The sequence below is a fragment of the Silene latifolia genome, chromosome Y (assembly GCF_048544455.1).
Source record: "Silene latifolia isolate original U9 population chromosome Y, ASM4854445v1, whole genome shotgun sequence".
In the NCBI taxonomy this organism is placed as follows: domain Eukaryota; kingdom Viridiplantae; phylum Streptophyta; class Magnoliopsida; order Caryophyllales; family Caryophyllaceae; genus Silene; species Silene latifolia.
The window spans coordinates 98,100,951-98,121,301 of NC_133538.1; the positions used below are offsets into that span (position 1 = coordinate 98,100,951).

General features: G+C 39.0%; 1 non-coding gene across 1 annotated transcript; it reads right to left on the bottom strand.

Annotated features, from left to right (window-relative positions):
• Positions 1 to 5,355: 5,355 nt before the first annotated feature.
• Positions 5,356 to 5,464, bottom strand: LOC141635983 (small nucleolar RNA R71). Its single transcript, XR_012540631.1, has one exon. It is a non-coding gene; the product is annotated as a small nucleolar RNA R71 (small nucleolar RNA).
• Positions 5,465 to 20,351: the final 14,887 nt, after the last annotated feature.

The window sequence follows — 20,351 nt, forward strand, 5'->3', positions numbered from 1 at the left end:
CCACTTTTTTTTTTCAAATGATTCAAGAACCTACAAAAAAATTGGTTAAGAATGAATGAAATTAAGTAATAACCTTAAAAGGCTTCATAAAAGATATTGATATTACCTCTCAAAAGGATACATCCACCTATATTGCACAGGACCACCCACTTTCACTTCATATGGCAAATGAATTGGCAGATGTTCCATTGAGTTAAAAAATGAAGGTGGAAGTATTTTTTCCAATTTTCAGATTATCTCGACAATATTTTTCTCGAGACTTGATATTTTTTTCAATTTGTACTGATGAAGTGCACAAGTCTCTGAAAAATTGACTAATCACAGTTATGGCATTCCATTCATTTTTAGGGAGAAGGTGCCTGAAAGCAACCGGCAGTAAACGCTCCATAAACACATGACAGTCATGGCTTTTCAAGCCATGTAGCTTCAACTCATTCATATCAACACATCTTCTCAAATCTGAAGCATAGCCGTCTGGAAACTTTAAATTACATATCCAATCACACAACACTTTCTTCTGCTCTTTTTTCAAAACGACTGAATCCACCTTTCGCGACCTTGAACAAAGTTGTAACATGTCTTTTTGTCCATTTGGGTTCAAGGTTGTCTTGTCTTTTCTATCCATCACCGTGTGAAATAGTTGTTCGAAAATTTTTTTCTTATTATGCATGACATCAAGGTTATGTTGAATTAGTAGTGTGCTCCAATATGGAAGCTCCCAAAAAATACTTTGTTTCCACCACCCAATTTGTTTCGCTTTAACCGTTCTCAATTGATGGTCAGATGCATCCACGATTTTTGGTAAATCTTTCACACATTCCCACACTTGTTCGCCCGATAATCTCGTTCCAGCAACATCGTTCTCTATTCTTCCTTTTCGAAAGTGGACCTTATCCTTGCGAAAAGTATGATCAGTGTCTAAATATTGTCTATGATAATCAAACCAACTTTATTTTCTGCTATGCTGAAGCCAAGTCGATTTAGTCTCTTTTTTCGTACAACATGGACATGCATTCTCACCAGCAGTTGACCAACCAGATAACATGCCATAAGCAGGAAAGTCGTTGATCGTCCATAGGAGTGCGGCTCTTAAGTCGAAGTTTTGTTTCCTAGACACGTCATATGTAAACAATCCCGTGTCCCACAATTGCTTCAACTCGTGAATTAGAGGCTGTAAATCGACGTCAAGGTTTTGTTTGGGACTCTTTGGTCCAGGAATAATTAATGTTAAGAACATAAATTGTCTTTTCATGAATAGCCAGGGTGGTAAATTATAAGGTGTAAGCATCACCGGCCAGCATGAATAACAGTTCCCGAATGGCCCAAAAGCCAAGAAACCATCGGTGCAAAGTCCAAGTCTAACATTCCGAGGCTCAGATGCAAAAGAAGGATGAAGATGATCAAAATGTTTCCACGCCTCACTGTCACTTGGATGAGACATTGTCCCACTAACTCGGGGGTTTTCATAATGCCAACGCATTTGTTCCGCGAGGTTTTTTGTGGCATAAATTCGTTGCAAACGTGGCCCTATTGGGAAATAATTTAAGAAATTCTTGGGGACCCTTTTGCCATTTGCATTCTTTGCACTTTTGTACCTAGCTCTACCACATTTTCTACACTTGTGAAGAAGAGCGTCGTCCATCCAAAAAAGCATACATCCATTAAAACATGCATCTATCTTTTCATGAGGAAGTTGAAGAGCTTTGACAACATTTTTGGTTTCATAGAAGTTACGCATCAAAATATGATCTTGAGGAAGAAGGTCCCCCATGAGTGACGTGAAACCATCTACACATTTATAGGCTAAGTTGAATTCACATTTCAGAGTGACAAGCCTTGCAGCCGACTGTAGCAATGAGAGTCGACATCCCTCGTTGCTCGGCACGTTTTAACATTTGAAAAAAGGCTCATACATTGGGATTTGGAGATTCATCAACCACCTCGGCATTAAGAGCTTCTTCCCTAATTTGATCAATGCTATCGCGCAACGCATCCTCTACCATATCCCTATAAGGATTGTATGAGGGCATTGCCATTTCCTCTTCCTCAACGGGGAATTTCTCTCCGTGACACATCCAATCATAATAGTTGTCACAAAAACCCTTTAGACCAAGGTGTTTTCGTAGTTCTTGTTCAACTAAAAATTTTTTTTTTTTGCACTTACTACATGGACACCTAATTTCTTTATTTCTAATGAATTCGTCTTGTTGCTTAACATAATCAATGAATTTATTAACCCCTATTACGAATTCCTTCCTTAATTTTTTATTGGAATCCAACCTTTCATACATCCAGTTTCGTTCTAATCTCTTCATTGCAAATCTACATATATATTAGTAAATAAAAATTATTAATAAAAATGGTAAGAGCATTCATAAACTCATCTTTGAATCTTTCATAAAACAACAACAACAACAACAACAACAACAACAACAACAACAACAACAACAACAACAACAACAACAACAACAACAACAACAACAACAACAACAACAACAACAACAACAACAACAACAACAACAACAACAACAACAACAACAACAACAACAACAACAACAACAACAACAACAACAACAACAACAACAACAACAACAACAACAACAACAACAACAACAACAACAACAACAACAACAACCTGCAAAAAAATACTTTCAGTATTGGGGTCTTTATCTCTCCAACGTAAACCCATCTTTGAATCTTTCATACCATTAGTAAATACCCATTTTTTTTATTGATTGTAATGAGACAAAATTCGCAAGACTTCCTTATTCTCCAAATACATTATTTAGAATGAATTCTCACTCTACATATGTATTCAGAGAACATTAAAGGAAATGTCAACCAAATTTTGTCTCATAACAATCAAGAAAAAAATTGAGTATTTACCACCTAAATGGCATAAAAGATTCAAAGACAGTCCCAAAACGGGGACTATTCAAGAATTACACCTAATGTGTAATCCTTGAACGGGTACTAAGTCAAAAATATATTAACAATCACAAAACAAGCATAAGATGAATTAATATTTGTAAAAAAAAATAAACATGACACAAAAAAACACAACTTATCAAAACAAATTTAATAATTACTAATAAACCTTATAAAATTAATCAAAAGTAGAGTAAGCATCCTAAATTTGGTTTAAACATCATAAATTGGCTTTTAACTAAACTAAATTAACTACCCTAATAATCCTAAATGCTATGACAATGTCATAAACGCAAAGTGTTCTGTTCTATTTGTCCACTTTGATTCATTAATGTTGATTTATGGGTAAATATACTTTTCTATACTACAAACTACTTTCAAAGTCGTTATACATTTATTAATATTAGACCCTTTTTTCGTTATAATATTCCTCCTTTAATTTAAGACATTTTTATGAAATTTTTTCTCTATTTTAATGAGCAATAGATGAATTCAAAATTGCTTCAATGTCGAGTAGCCTCATTTTATTTAATTATTTACATCAAAATTTCAATACCATCAACTATAATCGATTTAAAAGAGCTTTGAACATACTTACTGATACGTGCATATTCTATACACTTTATCTGCGGTTTTGGCACGTATTTCCATGCATAATTGATAGCTTAAGGCTACTATTTCTCCCGAAACGGTTTACTTTGCATTTTCTACGAATTATTGTAGGAATGCGTGGAAGTAGGCTAAATCAAGCCAAGTTCGTCCTCCGGAAGCGAGTTCAAGGAAGCCAAGAGGAAGGAGAGTTCATTTCACTCACCTTGAGATGCGTGCAAGGAGTGAAGAGTTGTTTGGAAGCCACAAGGAGCCACTGCACAGCATTTTCAGTCGATCGACTACGCCTTTCAGTCGATCGACCACTGGAGCTCAGACAGAAGCTACTGTTCCGCATGTTCAGTCGATCGACCGTGCTGACCAGTCGATCGACCTGATTTCGAGCTGACGTTTAATTTTTCCGTGTTAGACTTTTAAAAGCCCAACTTGTAATTAACTTTGGGTATCTTTTTATCAGAGAACGCAGCAACTTTTAGGTTATGTTATTCATTCTGGAAAAAACTTAGTTTTCAGATCTAGCTTGAGACGGAAACCTTTGATTGGAATGCTTTGTTCTTGATATTCAATTAGTAAGCCTTTTATGCAATTCTTCTTTCTCTTATTTTTGCTTATTAATTTAATTCTTGTTTCATCAATTAATTTCAGTAATTGAATTTCTCTTCTTTGTTCTAGTTAGATTCCATCATGTTGAGTTTGTCCTTATTTGTTAATTTCGCAATTAGTGTAGTCTTGATTATGCGTAGGTGATTCCTTTGATTGGGAATTAGGTGAGCCATGGTATAAAATTAGGATTGTTGTGTAGCATGAGTTCTTCCATATTGGTCTTGTTATCTTTTGATGGATTTCTTTGCTAGGTCGAAAGATTGGTAATTTGATTTATCGCTAGATTTAGAATTTCTCTTGAGTGAAAACTTTGATAAATTCTAGGGAATTATTGGACCGTGAGGTTATTTGAGCTTTGATCGAAAGCCTAGCTTATTTTCCCTGAGACCGTATTATGAGATCTCTGCTGCTTGACTGACCTGTTATTTGCCATGGTGAACTGAAATTCCCGATCCTCTTTTTTTATCTTGTTAAGAATATTCATTTTAGCAATTAGCCAGTTAATCAATCGATTTAAAAACCCCCAATTTATCGTTACTTTTTAAACTGAAAAATAGCAAACAAAATCAACCTTGTCTCTCTGTGGTTCGACCCTTACTATCACTAGCTATAGTTTTAGTTTGGAAATATAAATTTAATTTTGGTACTAAACGACGGTATCAAATTTTGGCGCCGTTGCCGAGGAGACGGTGTAATTCTGTTTGCTTTATTTTAGTTTATTTTCCTTGTCTCAGGGAACTTTTGTTCCTTGAGGCCGCCGCTACCTTTGCTTCTAGTTTTGCTTTTGCACGATTAGAGGACGGGTTTTTGAGAGGAAGACTTGAGTACTCTCATTTTGGAAGTTATGGCTACGATATATGATAATTTTCAGCCAAAGGAGCACAACCTTCCAAAGGGGCAACGATTACCTACCCCTTCTACCTAGGTAAATTCGAGTTTCGTTCCTCTTATATTGATTTAGTGGAACGGAATCGATTCGCGGGTCTACCGATGAAGACCCCTTGAAACATATGGAAATTTTCACGGACTATTGCTGTTCAATACCTATACCGGAGGGGGTAACTCAAGATGAAGTAAAGGGGTTCATGTTCTTATACTCCTTGAAGGATTCGGGCGCGAGATTGGTATCGCTACCTCGATAGAGTAGCGGTGAGTCACCGATTGGACATCTTTAGCACTAGCCTTCTACAAGAAGTACTTCACCTTTCAAGACTGATGCCTTGAAGAGTAAAATCACGAGTTTTCAGCAAGGGGCCGACGAAGATTTTTGTGAAGCATGGGGACGTTTCAAAAGTTTGGTCCGAGTTGTCCCTCATCATGGTTTCCAAAGAATGGTATCTTTGCAACCTATTTTACAATGCTTTATATGATGATTACAAGGTCATTTTGGATGCAATTTGCTAATGGTAGGTTCTAAAATAATACCGGTCAAAGTAAAGGTTGGAACACCATTGAGGAGATGGCGGTCCATAAAGCTGAGTTTGGAAGTTCACGTGGTAAGTCACGAAAGCAAAGTGAAGACATGACTATTTGTTGTGTCACTTATAACTTCCATTTCTACCCGTCTCGAGAAACTCGAGACTTCTGAAGCTTCCAAGGGGAAAGTCGAAGTTCCTATTCAAAACTCAGATGAGATCGAGAAGTTAAGAGAGATGGTCCAACTCCTTTTGGTTCAAGTGGCGAATATGGAAGCTGCCGGGATTGAGTCCTCACGGAATTTTGTGAAACAATTGGAGAACATGGAGGCTAATCAAGCCGCTAATTCTTCAAGCAAATGTGAAGGGCCGGTTGAGACGATCAATGCCATCAATCACAGAAGTGGCCTTTCTTATGAAAGTCCCGATAAGCCAAAGGAAGACTCGGGAAATGATGAAGAAGCTCGTTTGAATTCTGATGCAAAAACGAGTCTGAATGCCAGTAATTTAGGTCGATCGACCTGCATTCCCGATCGATCGATCAATCATCAGACAAAATAGTTTCTGGTCAGAAACTATTCACACCTAGCACATCCAGTCGATCGACCAACATCCTCAGTCGATCGACTGAGATACCTGATGATGTTAATTCTGGACAGGAACTGTTCACGCCCAGCTTACATGGTCGATCGACTACCCATACCAGTCGATCGACTGGATCTCCAGAGCAGGATGCAAATCCGTCAACTAGTTTGCATGATTCATCACTCATTGATGATTTGACGGGGGTTTTAAACCTACGGAAGCCGAAGGTTACTGATCCTACGGCCAGTGTTGCAGTCCCGTATCCGGAGCGTTTGAAGGCTACCAAGCTGGAGCGTAAGTTCGGTAAGTTTCTGGAGATGGTCCAGAATCTCGAGGTAACGGTTCCTTTCACTGATTTAATTACCCAGGTACCCTCTTACGCTAAATTTATGAAAGATATTTTGAATCGTAAGAGAAATTTTCGTGATGATGGTAATGTTGCGTTTGTGGAGGAATGTAATGTTCTTTCACAAGTTAATGTGCCACCTAAATTAAAGGACCCGGGTAGTTTTTCAATTCCTTGCACTATAGGTAACCACTTAATTGTAAAGGCCCTTTGTGACTTAGGGGCCAGCGTTAGTGTCATGCCGTATTCTGTTTGCGAAAGGTTAAACATTGGTAGACTTAAGGTGACCGATATTACCGTTCAAATGGCAAATAGATTGACTCAGAGACCTATAGGTGTTCTAGAGGATGTACCCGTTCGAGTGGGCAAGTTTTTTATTCCTGTCGATTTCGTCGTTTTGGACATTGCAGAGGATAGTCAGATACCTATCATTTTAGGCAGACCGTTCTTACATACAGCTGGGGCTGTGATAGATGTCAAACGCGGAACCATCACCTTAGAGGTAGGAGATGACACCATTGAGTTCAGTCTTGCTCACAAGGCAACTGAACCTGCTGATGAGGATACGTGTTATTCTATTGATGTTGTTGACAGGATTGTTACTTGTAATTGGAGGGAATCCTTAGCCAAGGATCCCTTAGCTGATCTAACCTATCTAGATGAGTGTGCAGGTAATACAGTGGAGAATGCTGAGGAGCGAGATGCTTTGGTTGCCTCAATGGAGAGCTACGAGCTCAATGAGGAAGAAGATGAGATGCTTTTGAGCCTGGCCAACGATAACTTGGTGAACACTTGCTACACCATTGAAGCTGATTCTGTCTATGCTGTAGAGGTAAAGGTGCCAGAGCGTAAGCCACTTCCCCCTAATCTTAAGTATGTTTTTCTAGATGATACGGAGCAGTACCCAGCTATTGTTAGCTCTAGGCTTAACGATGACCAGCTATCTGCTTTGATGTGTGTACTTAAGAAAAACAGGAAGGCTTTGGGTTACTCTTTGGATGACATTAAGGGCATCAGCCCTGATGTCTGTATGTACAGGATAGAGTTGGAAGAAGGCCACAGGCCTTATAGACAGGGTCAGCGTAAGTTGAACCCGAAGATGTAGGAAGTTGTCATGGCTGAGGTGATGAAACTACTTGATGCAGGTATTATTTATACAGTTGGCAACTCCAAGTGGGTTAGCCCAGTTCAGGTAGTCCCGAAGAAAGGAGGGACTACCGTGGTTAAAAATGATAAAAATGAACTAATACCAACTCGAGTAGTGACAGGGTGGCGGATGTGCATTTATTATAGACAGTTAAATGCCGCCACCAAGAAAGACCATTTCCCCCTCCCTTTTGTTGACCAAATGACTGAAAGACTTGCTTCTAACAAATTTTTCTGTTTTCTAGACGGATATTCAGGGTTCTTTCAGATCCCTACTCATCCGGACGATCAGAGTAAGACTACTTTTACCTGTCCACAGGGTGTTTTTGCGTATCGTAGAATGCCTTTCGGATTGTGTAATGCCCCTGCTACATTGCAGAGGTGCATGATGGGGATTTTTTCTGATTATATAGAGAATATTATGGAAGTATTCATGGATGATTTCTCAGTTTATGGCAGTGACTTTGATCGTTGTTTAGCTAACCTTGATAAAGTCATGCAGCGTTGTATAGATGTTAATCTTGTTTTAAATCGGGAAAAGTGTCGGTTTATGGTCAATGAGGGAGTTTTGTTAGGGCATCTGATTTCTGATAAAGGTATACATGTTGACAAGGCAAAGGTGCAGGTGATTGAGCAATTACCTCCTCCCGTGAATGTTAAAGGAGTGAGGAGTTTCCTAGGTCACGCTGGTTTCTACCGGCGTTTCATTAAGGATTTTTCAAAAATTGCTAAACCACTTACACAATTGCTTCTAAAGGATGCTGTCTTTGAATTTACTGATGAGTGCCATGTCGCTTTTAACAGGTTAAAGGAGGCCCTAGTTTCTGCGCCAATCATTCGACCTTTGATTGGAACCTCCCATTTGAGATCATGTGTGATGCCGGCGATTATGCTATCGGTGCGGTTAAGGGACAGCGAAAGAATAAAGCTTTGAATGCCATATACTATGCGAGCCGAACTCTGGATGAGGCTCAAGTCAACTATTTTACCACTGAGAAAGAGTTTCTAGCTATTGTTTTTGCCTTAGACAAATTTCGGTCTTATTTGTTAGGCTCTAAAGTTATTGTTTACACGACCATGCGGCGTTGAAGACTCTCTTTATTAAGAAAGATGCAAAGCCAAGGCTTTTGAGGTGGATACTCCTTTTACGGGAGTTTGATTTGGAGATCAAAGATAAGAAAGGAGCGAGAGAATGTGGTAGTGACCACTTATCTCGTCTGCAATGTGACAGAAGGGAGGATTCTTTGCCTATTAATGATTCCTTTCCGATGAGAGTTTGTTAGCTATTACTACTTCGGGTCTTATCCACCTCCGTGGTTTCTTGATTTTGCTAACTTTCTTTGTGATGGTAGGATACCACCCGAGCTTTCATGGCGTGAAGAAGCGGTTTGCTTATGATGCCAGACAATATTTTTGGGATGATCCTTATGTTTTCAAGGAATGCGCAGACGGTATCATCCGGAGATGCGTACCTCTGTGGGAGGTGAAGGATATTCTAGAGGCTTGCCACTCTTCTTCTTATGGTGGTCATCACGGTCCGTCCAGGACCGTAGCTAAAATACTCAATCTGGTTTCTATTGGCCAACTTTGCATGCAGATTGTCGCATTTTGTTCTTGAATGCGATGCTTGTCAAAGATCGGGAATATTTCAAGAGACATGAGATGCCACAGGTAGGCATTCTTGAGGTCGAGATTTTCGATGTCCGGGGCATCGATTATCAAGGACCTTTTCCGAGCGATTAAGGTAATAAATATATCCTCGTAGCTGTAGATTATGTATCCAAGTGGGTGGAAGCTATTGCTACTCCCCATTGCGATGCAAAAGCCGTGATTAAATTGTTTAAAAAGATTATTTTCCCTCGTTTTGGTGTCCCTCGGGTTGTCATTAGCGATGGGGGAATGCATTTTAAAGAGAAACAACTTAGTGCTCTATTGACTAAATTCGGTGTCCAACATCGTAGAGGTTTGGGGTATCATCCCCAAACTAGTGGTCAGGTTGAGGTTTCTAACAGAGAACTGAAAGAAGTCTTAGCTAAAGTTGTTTCTAAATCACGGAAAGACTGGAGTCTCAAGTTAGCTGATGTCTTATGGGCTTATAGAACTGCGTTTAAAACGCCAATCGGGATGTCACCGTACCGATTGATTTATGGTAAGACATGTCATTTACCTGTTGAGTTAGAGCGTAAGTCTTGGTGGGCTATTTGTGATTTGAATTTGGATCCTAACCTCTCTCGTGAGAAACGCATGACACAGCTGAATGAACTAGAGGAATTTAGGTCACTGGCCTATGACAATGCAAGGATCTACAAGGAGAAATCAAAGCGCTGGCACGACAAGAGAATCCTAAAGTGCGAGTTCCATATTGGCGATAAGGTACTTCTTTTTAACGCTCGTATCCGTTTATTTCTGGTAAGTGAAATCCGAGTGGGCCAGCCCCTATACGGTCACAACATCACAAAGTTCAAATCTGTTGAATTGGAGACCTCTGCTGGAGAAAGGTTCAAGGTAAATGGCCAATATGTGAAGCACTATCATGGATCAGATGCATATGTTGGGAAGGTCGAGGTTTTGTACTTCGATCCGCTATCAGATGATGAGAAGTGAGGTAACAAGGTCGTGCGGGACCTCTTAAACCAGCGCTAACTGGGAGGCAACCCAGGTTGTAGTTATTTTGTAATTTAGGATTTCCGTTTTGTTGTTTCATTCAATTTGCTTTTCAAGTTTTCTTGTTTTGTTTCCTTTATTTTCATGCATTTGCAATTTCTTGGTTTGGGAAAATTGTACGCCTTTGATAATTTCTGCAGGAATTTATTTTATACAAAGTGCGTAAGTTGTCTACTGGATTTTTGCGAGAGAAAGACAGGAAGTTATGATGGCAAAATGAATTTTGACGATTTTAATTCCAATTGCCAGTTCAAACAGTCGATCGACCAGGAGGTTCAGTCGATCGACTGAAGCAAGGAGAACAGAGGCTACTGTGCATAGGGAAGTGGTCGATCGACTGGGTCACATAGTCGATCGACCACCAAGGAGAGTCCAGAAGCCAGGAATATGAAGGATCAGTCGATCGACCGAGTAAACTGGTCGATCGACCAATCTGCGGGTTCAGAGGCTGCTGATAAGGGAAGTTTCTATCCTTATTTTCTCATTCTTTCATTGTTCCCAAAAATCAGAAAAGAGCAAACCCTATATCCTCTCCCTTTCTCGCGTTTTCACCTGCAAATCCGCCTCATTCTCTGCCTTTCTTGTTTTAATCTTCAAGGAAATCATCAAGGTATGTTTCAAATCTTATCTTTATGCTATTTGTTCGAGCTTTGCTGAAGTTCCATGCACACTTTTCGAGTACTGAGCCCTTGAGTCGAAAAAAAAAAAATTGATTTGGGGAAAACGATTTTAGGGTGTGATTTCTGGACATTTATATGCTTTAATTGCTTATTCTAGCCTTTACCCTTTGATTTTCGACACTAATTAGCAACTAGGAGCGATTATTTGATTTGCCCCAAAAATTTGAAACCCTAATTTGCGTGGATGGTCTGATTTTGATGCGAGTTTCTGGAATTTGAAACTTAAGTTGGTTGTTTGTTGCTAATTTGACTCTTTTGCAGGAATAACAATGACAAAGGGAAAAGCGCCAATGCAGGAAGGACAATCGAGCCAATGGCCTGCTAAGCGGCCACGCGGACCGCCTCTGATGATAGAATCCACTACGGATAGTCTACCTGACTATCCGCAGGTTATCTTTGAAAAACCTATTCAGCGCTCCAAATTCTCCTTCTTTGTTTCGACTGTAAAGGTCACAGCCACCCGGTTTCTCCATAAAGACACTTTGGAGAAACTAGGCTGTTATGAGTCGGTCGTGTCCCTGCTAAATGGGACGGGTATGACGGGTCTTGTGGACATGTCGGAGTTCACATATTATGTTATGACCCTTGAATTCTTTTCCTCTTACGCTTTTGATTCCGAAGCCTTTGAGGCTGATGAGACCAAACCCTGCATTTCCTTTCGACTTTTTAATGTTAATTATTCTCTGACACTTGCGAATTTTGCGGGTTTTCTGGGTCTGTACTTCGAGGGTAGCACCTCGGACCCCTCTGACACTCACCGGGCCATGTGGTCTTGTATTGGTGACACTTACGGGTCGAGGAGAACGGGCACTTCCGTCCACTTGCCCCCTCTTCGTTATTTTCTACGGCTAATGGGTAATACCATTTTTGGCCGTAAAGAGTCTAATAACGTGAATAATATTGAGCTTTCGATTTTGGCGGGTTATCTGAACGTTGAGCGTCGGAGAGCCTGCATCTATAACATTGCCTACTTGACCGCCGCTCACTTTCAGACTGTTAGTGAGGGCACCTTGACCACCATTGCCTGTGGCGGTTTGGTGACACGTATCGCCAACCGCCTTGTTTTACTTTTCCCTCGATAGGAGGACCCCATTGACCCTGAGCTGCGCATTATGGACCTCCGTTACGCGCAGGGTGTCTATTGGGTCGATAGACAGATGCGGTGGAAGATTGACTCTTTCATCTGTGACCGCATCCCTGTCACAGGCTACCCTTCTGTCTTGCCCCTCACCACTGTTGAGGGGGCTGCTAGGCCACCTTTGCCTAGTTACATGCTTCCTTTGGTGGCGGCCACGCCTTCTGCTGGCACTTCGAGGAGGGCTCGTGCCTCCTCTTCACAGGCATCACCCCCCTCCTACCACCACCACTACTGGTCCCTCCACTTCCAGGAGAGCCACTCCCTCCGTTTCCAGGAGAGCTACTCCTGCTGCTGAGGAGGAGAGTGAGTCGGGGTCCGACGAGGACAGCGACCCCTCCTACGAGGGTGGAGATTAGATGCTGGTGACCTCCCCGTTTTTGGCTGGTTTGGGGAGGTCGTATTTTGTGAGTTGTTTTCCTTTCTCTTTTCGCTTCCTTTTACTTTTTATGCTTTTATTCTCCCATTTTTCTGCTGGTGATTTGCTGTTGAGCACAATGGGGACATTGTGCGTTTTGGTTTGGGGAGGGTATTTGCATATGCCTTTTGTTTTGCATCTGCATTTGTTTTTTATTGCATTTCAGTCACATGTTTAGTGCATTTCTGTTTGCATTTGTTTTTATTTTCACCATTCAAAAAAAGGAAACAAAAAAACAAAAAAAACAAAAAAAACAAAAACAAAGAAAAAATTGATAAAATGCATAAAAAACCAAAAATATCACGTTTACTTTTGCATATAGTTGAGTCGGATTGGAGTTTTTAATGATGATTCTGCTCTATTAGTCAAATATGCCATTCCTTGCCTTTTCATAGCTGCTTAGCAAGAATTAAAAGTGATCTCTCAAATTTCGTTATGGAATCCATTTCGGGCAATTAGACTTGACTCATTACTTTTGGCAAACTACTTATACCTTCTAAGATATAGAGCCTATAACTGGTGACATTTATGACCGGTTAATTTAGGATTGAGAGTAGTTACTCCCTTCATTTCATGTTTTGCACGTGTATGAGTTTTGATTTCTTATTGCCTATACGCATTGGTTTGTGGTCGGTATTGCATGTTTAGGGAACTTTTGCATCCTCCCCTTTCTCATTTTACCCCACTAACTCCACTATAAGCCAAAATTGCCAGTTGCCCTCAACTACATCCCATAATTAGCCTACCATTGTGCCAAGCTAGGAAGTAGTAGAGGAATTTGTTGATTTAAGCTGTTTTGGTTCGCTCTTGTAATGTTGGAGCGGGTATTTTTGAGAAGTGAAGGATTTACTTCAGCCTGAAAACAGGAAGAAAGAAAAAGAACCAGAAAAAATGAAAAAAAAAAGGAGAAGTTGTTTACCTGGGCAGAATGTTCTGGAGTGTGCAGGGTGGTCGATCGACAGCCATCATTGGTCGATCGACCACCAGTTCAGGTCTTGAAAAAAAAAATGAAAATGAAAGAAAAAAAAAGAAGCAACAACAATGAAAAAAAAAGAGAGTTTTGAAAATAATAAGTCTTGGCTGAAATAAAGGCACGCCTCATATGCTTACCTCTTGATTTGGAGGCATTCGTTGGATTTTTGTGTTGCCTAGTCAATAAAGGCATGGTCTTTTTATTTGAGTGGGAAGAACGGGATTCAGTTTCTGATGGTTCGTTAGGTGCTAGCTTGGCTCTTACCTTCACTTTCCCATAATTGTTTTGCCCCTTCTTTCCCACTTAGCCTCACATATCCAAATTTTGCAATAGTTCGGCATGTGATAGTCCTTGACGGTGGTTATGCGTATGTACGGTAAATAGAATCATTATTCATGCTAGTCAAGCATACATGTTTTGTCGGTCGCATTCTAGGTGAGAGACTATACTTCTCTTCCCTCTCTTTTACATATTATCTTACCATTTGCTTTGCTGAGAGAAGAGTGATCCGGGAGAGTCCGATTGTGTGAGCCTTGCAAGGTCGAACGCCCGATTTAATTCTATGATATGCATAAATTTGTTCGCTTGATTTAAGCTTCGCAGTAGTTGACCTTGGGCATTAAATGGTTTGGCATTGACTTGTAGTTAGCTCTGAAATGTACTCCTTTCCATTTAGTTTTATACGGGTCATAGTGCTTGCTTGGGGACAAGCAAGGTTTGGTTTGGGGAGATTTGATACGTGCATATTCTATACACTTTATCTGCGGTTTTGGCACGTATTTCCATGCATAATTGATAGCTTAAGGCTACTATTTCTCCCGAAACGATTTACTTTGCATTTTCTACGAATTATTGTTGGAATGCCTGGAAGTAGGCTAAATCAAGCCAAGTTCGTCCTCCGGAAGCGAGTTCAAGGAAGCCAAGAGGAAGGAGAGTTCATTTCACTCACCTTGAGATGCGTACAAGGAGTGAAGAGTTGTTTGGAAGCCACAAGGAGCCACTGCACAGCATTTTTCAGCATTTTTCAGTCGATCGACTACGCCTTTCAGTCGATCGAACACTGGAGCTCAGACAGAAGCTACTGTTCCGCATGTTCAGTCGATCGACCGTGCTGACCAGTCGATCGACCTGATTTCGAGCTGACGTTTAATTTTTCCGTGTTAGACTTTTAAAAGCCCAACTTGTAATTAACTTTGGGTATCTTTTTATCAGAGAACGCAGCAACTTTTAGGTTATGTTATTCATTCTGGAAAAAACTTAGTTTTCAGATCTAGCTTGAGACGGAAACCTTTGATTGGAATGCTTTGTTCTTGATATTCAATTAGTAAGCCTTTTATGCAATTCTTCTTTCTCTTATTTTTGCTTATTAATTTAATTCTTGTTTCATCAATTAATTTCAGTAATTGAATTTCTCTTCTTTGTTCTAGTTAGATTCCATCATGTTGAGTTTGTCCTTATTTGTTAATTTCGCAATTAGTGTAGTCTTGATTATGCGTAGGTGATTCCTTTGATTGGGAATTAGGTGAGCCATGGTATAAAATTAGGATTGTTGTGTAGCATGAGTTCTTCCATATTGGTCTTGTTATCTTTTGATGGATTTCTTTGCTAGGTCGAAAGATTGGTAATTTGATTTATCGCTAGATTTAGAATTTCTCTTGAGTGAAAACTTTGATAAATTCTAGGGAATTATTGGACCGTGAGGTTATTTGAGCTTTGATCGAAAGACTAGCTTATTTTCCCTGAGACCGTATTATGAGATCTCTGCTGCTTGACTGACCTGTTATTTGCCATGGTGAACCGAAATTCCCGATCCTCTTTTTTTATCTTGTTAAGAATATTCATTTTAGCAATTAGCCAGTTAATCAATCGTTTCAAAACCCCCAATTTATCGTTACTTTTTAGACTGAAAAATAGCATCCAAAATCAACCTTGTCTCTCTGTGGTTCGACCCTTACTATCACTAGCTATAGTTTTAGTTTGGAAATATAAATTTAATTTTGGTACTAAACAACGGTATCACTTACCTCACTTCATGCAAACAAAATATATAATTCCCTAAAACATAATTAAGCATTATAAAATTGATTTAAACATCCTAAATTGGCTTTTAACTAAATTTCACTATCCTAATAATACTAAACATCCTAAATTGGCTTTCAACTAAACTAAACAATCCTAAACATCCTAAATTGGCTTTCAACTAAACTAAACAATTCTAATAATACTAAGCATCCTAAACTAATCATAATTAATCAAAACAATAACCATAAACCCTAATTAATCAAAATAGTAAAATTAATTAAACAAACCTTATATTAATTAAGAGAAGAAGACAAAGGAAGGGAGCGGCGGCGGCAGAAAAAAAAAGGGAAAGGGGAAAGGAGATGAAAGGGGAAAGAAGAAGAAAGGGGAAAAGGGAAAGGAGAAAGGAGAAATAGGAGGAGTGATTTGGGGAGTAGGGTGGTGGTAGGAGTGTTGGTGGTGAGAGTGGTGGTGGTGGGATTGAGGGAGACGAAATTTAGGGAATTCAAATTCGTTATTTTCCCACAATTTCAAATAACGAAATTAAACCGTCACTTTTCAAACTTCGGACCAACAAGTCCGACACAAACATCTAAAGTCCAGGACCAACAAGTCCAAAGCCCAAGACCCATGAGTCCAAAACACCCAGTCCAGGACCAACAAGTCCAAAGGCCAGGAACCATGAGTCCAAAATACCAAGTCCAGGACAAACAAGTCCAAAGCCCAGCACCCCTAAGTCCTTCTGCAGACTACTACAAGGAAACCGAACTAGGATCCTGGGGATTCCCCTCAAGGTCATAACCAAAACTGCTTCACCCCTAAGTCCTTCTAGAGACTATTGCAGGGAGACCTATCTAGGCTTCTGAGGATTCCCCCTCAAGCTCGTAATATCACACCTTAACCTTTAAGGTCCAGAAACGGAAATCTGATCCCATGTTATTTACCAACCATTTTGTGCTCAGGCCAAATCAAGCCAGAGACCCCATTACCCACCACACTACAAGCTATTACCCTTCGGCCTAAACACCACAAAATTCTTGCTCCAGATTTTTATCTGTTAAGCAAACCCATTATTAACAAGCTCCACATTCCCTAATGTTGAAGCCATTTTTCACCACAATCCCCACGGAGTCCTCGAATGCTTTGCTATCGAGAACGGGACATACCTAATCTACCCTTAGAGTCCACTTTTTAGTGTGCTCAACTGATAAGGAACGTTTTCACAAATTACACCTCTTCGATTCATGATCAAGAGGTATGTATCTCCAATCAACCTTCGAGTAGCCAAACGGGATTTTCCGTCGTGACCCTCAACTCCAGATTTTTATCTGTCAAACAAACCATTATTACCAAGCTCCGCATTCCATAATGTCGAAGCCATTTTCACCACAATCCCCACGGACTCCTCGAATGCTTTGCTACCGAGAAACGGGATATACCACTACAAAGAAAAGCTTCCATAGCGACGGAAAATCCACGTGTCCCCAAAGTCAACCTGAAAGTCAAACTTTGCGACGGAAAATCCGTCGCAAATTCCGTCGCAGGGCAGAATGCACCAGTGGGTTTACAGCGCTTTTCCAGCTTCCCCAATTGCTTTGAAAACAATTACATATACTCCCGGTTTCCTACAAACATACAGAAAAACCAGCAATTGACAAATTCACAACTCGTTCAAGACGAGATTTCCAAACAACGTCTTCGCATTAACTTAAAATAAAAGGTTTACAACCGGTTAGTACAATAATTGTTCAACAAAGAAAGCTAAATAAGTCCATAAACTACGGAGTAGGAGTGATAACTACTAATCAACAAACAAATACTAATTAATACACGGGAGTAGGAGTAGGCCTAGCATTGTCGCCACAATCATCAAAGTCATTTCTAGCTTAAGATACACCTCCGGGGTTACAAGTTTGAGTGGTAAAACCTTGTTGGCTCAAGAACTCATCTATTGCCGCAAGCCTTTGAGATTGTTCGGCCTCAACTTTCTTAAGTCGGGCATTCTCTTTTGCGACTCTACCAACAAAACTCGGAGTATGAGGAGTAGAAAAGAGGTTACCAGTCGAGCGGCGGTTGTGCTCCCAAATTTGTGGTGCTGCATTTCCCGCGCCAAGTACTCTACCTTTCTTATCAAATCCTCCATGTTCTTCAATATAAATCTCATTATCATCGATGTTCTCGACCCCTTGACTCTGAAGCTGAGTTTTCTTTGAGATGATTTTACCCTATATCAATAAAAAACGAAAGATAGATACCATCTACTAAATAATCATGATTGAAAAAATGAGTTAAAAATTAAATAATTATAGTATTTTACGAAGAGTTGACCAGTTTTTTTGGATAACCATCCTTTTGTGCTATGCTTCCTTGTCTTCTCCAACAACTGCAAAGCGGACGGAATATCTCCTTTCCCTTCTTTATCAATCTACAATTTTGATACTTGTTAAATATAATTACTAACTTTAAATAAAGTTAAAGAAAAAAAAAGGTAATAAATTAAAAAAAGAGGTGAAGAAATTACCATTGAGTCCATATATTGCAAAGTGCTTTTTCGACCTATTACGTGAGTAGCCAACGCCTTCCCTTTCTCGTCACTTCCCGATCTACGGTTGGCCGAATTCTGCTCCGATCTTCCCATAAAACTAGGATCTTCAAGTGGTCTATTCTTCAATTGACGGTGCAAATCAACACTAATCCTATCCGGCTTTTCATGCTCTTCCTTATGATAAGCTCGATAAATCATTTGCCGTAAACGGGTCTTCATGGCATCTTCCAAAGCCTTCTTAACCCTTGCCTTGTCGCGGGGATCGTAACTAACACGCCACTGTTCAATAAACAATAAAGTGAGAAAATAAACTTCATTGTAAATAAATATAAAATAAATGAATAAAATACCTAATATTAAATTAAATGACAATTGCTAATACCTCAAACCAATTCCACCAATCCTTCTCTAGAGTAGATGACGCCGATTTCCAATTAGGAGCATGTTCTTTGTAGTTGCATCCAATAGTATTCGATATCAAGTTCACCACTTTTTCATCACTGAACCTGAAAAAAAGAATGACAATATAATATATATATATATATATATATATACATATATATATACATATATAAATCTTTATAAAAATAATTAATTACGAAAAAATAACATACTTACCAAACGCCATCTTGCTCAAGAGAATCGAGAGGAATTTTGTCAACTGGCACATTTTGTTGTTCTTGTTGATGACCAGCTAGTATTTCTTCATTCTCGTTTTCCTGTCCTTGGTTTCCTGCATTACTATTAGTGCCATGTCTTTGTCTCCTCGACGCCATAGAAACCAACTAAATTCTTCAACATTTTTAGAAATCAAATAATAGCAACAAAATAAAATATTAAATAATAGCAACAAAGTAAGAAATTGGCAAAGTAAGAAATCAAATAATCAAATAATAGCAACCAAATAAGAAATTGACAAAGTAAGAAATTAAATAATCAAATAATAGCAACCAAATAAGAAATTGGCAAAGTAAGAAATCAAATAATCATATAATAACAACAAAGTAAGAAATTAAATAGTACTCCCTCCCTCTCGGTCAAGTAATCAAATAATAGCAACAAAGTAAAAAAATAAGATTGAATAAAAAGTAAGATTGAATGAAAACAAACTAGATTTCATTAAATTAAGCCATACGGCATCTACAACTAATAGTACCAACAAATAATAAGATTGAAAGAAAGGTTACAAAACATCTACAACTAATATAAATCCTAATCATCATCATCATCATCATCATCATCACTTAAATTAGTGTTTTCGTTGCGTTCAAAAAGCGAATCTAAAAAATCCTCATCATCATCTTCTTCTAAATACTTCTTCAAAGCCTCCTCTCCTAACTCTTCCTCATCTTCCTCCTCTTGCATATCATCATTCTGTACTTGCATTTCATCTCCTTGCATTTCTTCTTGTTCCTCTTCCACATTTTCATTCTCATCTTCTATTTCAATTATTGCCAATGTTGTAACACTATTATTAACATCTTCTTGAAAGATAGATTCATCAGTAGGAGCATCAACTTGTGATCTTGCCTTTATTTTAAATACTACTGACCACTGATCTTTATCTCTTTTGATATTTGGATAAGGAGCATAGCAAACTTGTTCCACTTGATATGCTAACACAAATGGGTCATATTTTGCAAATTTTTTGCTCCGATTAACATCCACAAGTTTATATTCCTTATGTACTTGCATTCCTCTTTCTGAGTTATCTATCCGATTACATTTGAATAAAATAACGTTGTAAGGGTTTTTCTCGCCAGTATAAGACAACTCAACAACTTCATTTTGGGTTCCATAGTAGTCAGCTCCTTCAGTCGAACTCACACACACTCCATTGTTAATTGTCGACTTTTCCAAATCTTTCCCATCTATGAAAGCTCGAAATTTGTATCCATTGATGGAATAACGCTTCCATGTTCTTACTTTTCTTGAAGGTCCATTTGCTAAGGCAACTACAACTGGATCTTTTAAATTATTTACCTAGAATTAATGATAATGAACCAATTATTTACCAAATAATAATATAATTTAAATAAGCATTAAAGAATATATATTATTTACTTACTTGACCTCTAAGCCAGTCAGGGAATTTTGTTTCAAATTTGTTCAAAATATCCTCGGCCTTAGAAACCTCAGGATATTCTCTTTTGATGTAATCCTCAAACAACCTATTCAAAAATGCCGAATTGAGTTTTGAATTAATTTTTGCATGTTTTACTTGAAACAACGTTTAAAATTAAAAAAAAATTCACCTACCTTTCCATATGTTTCAACTCATC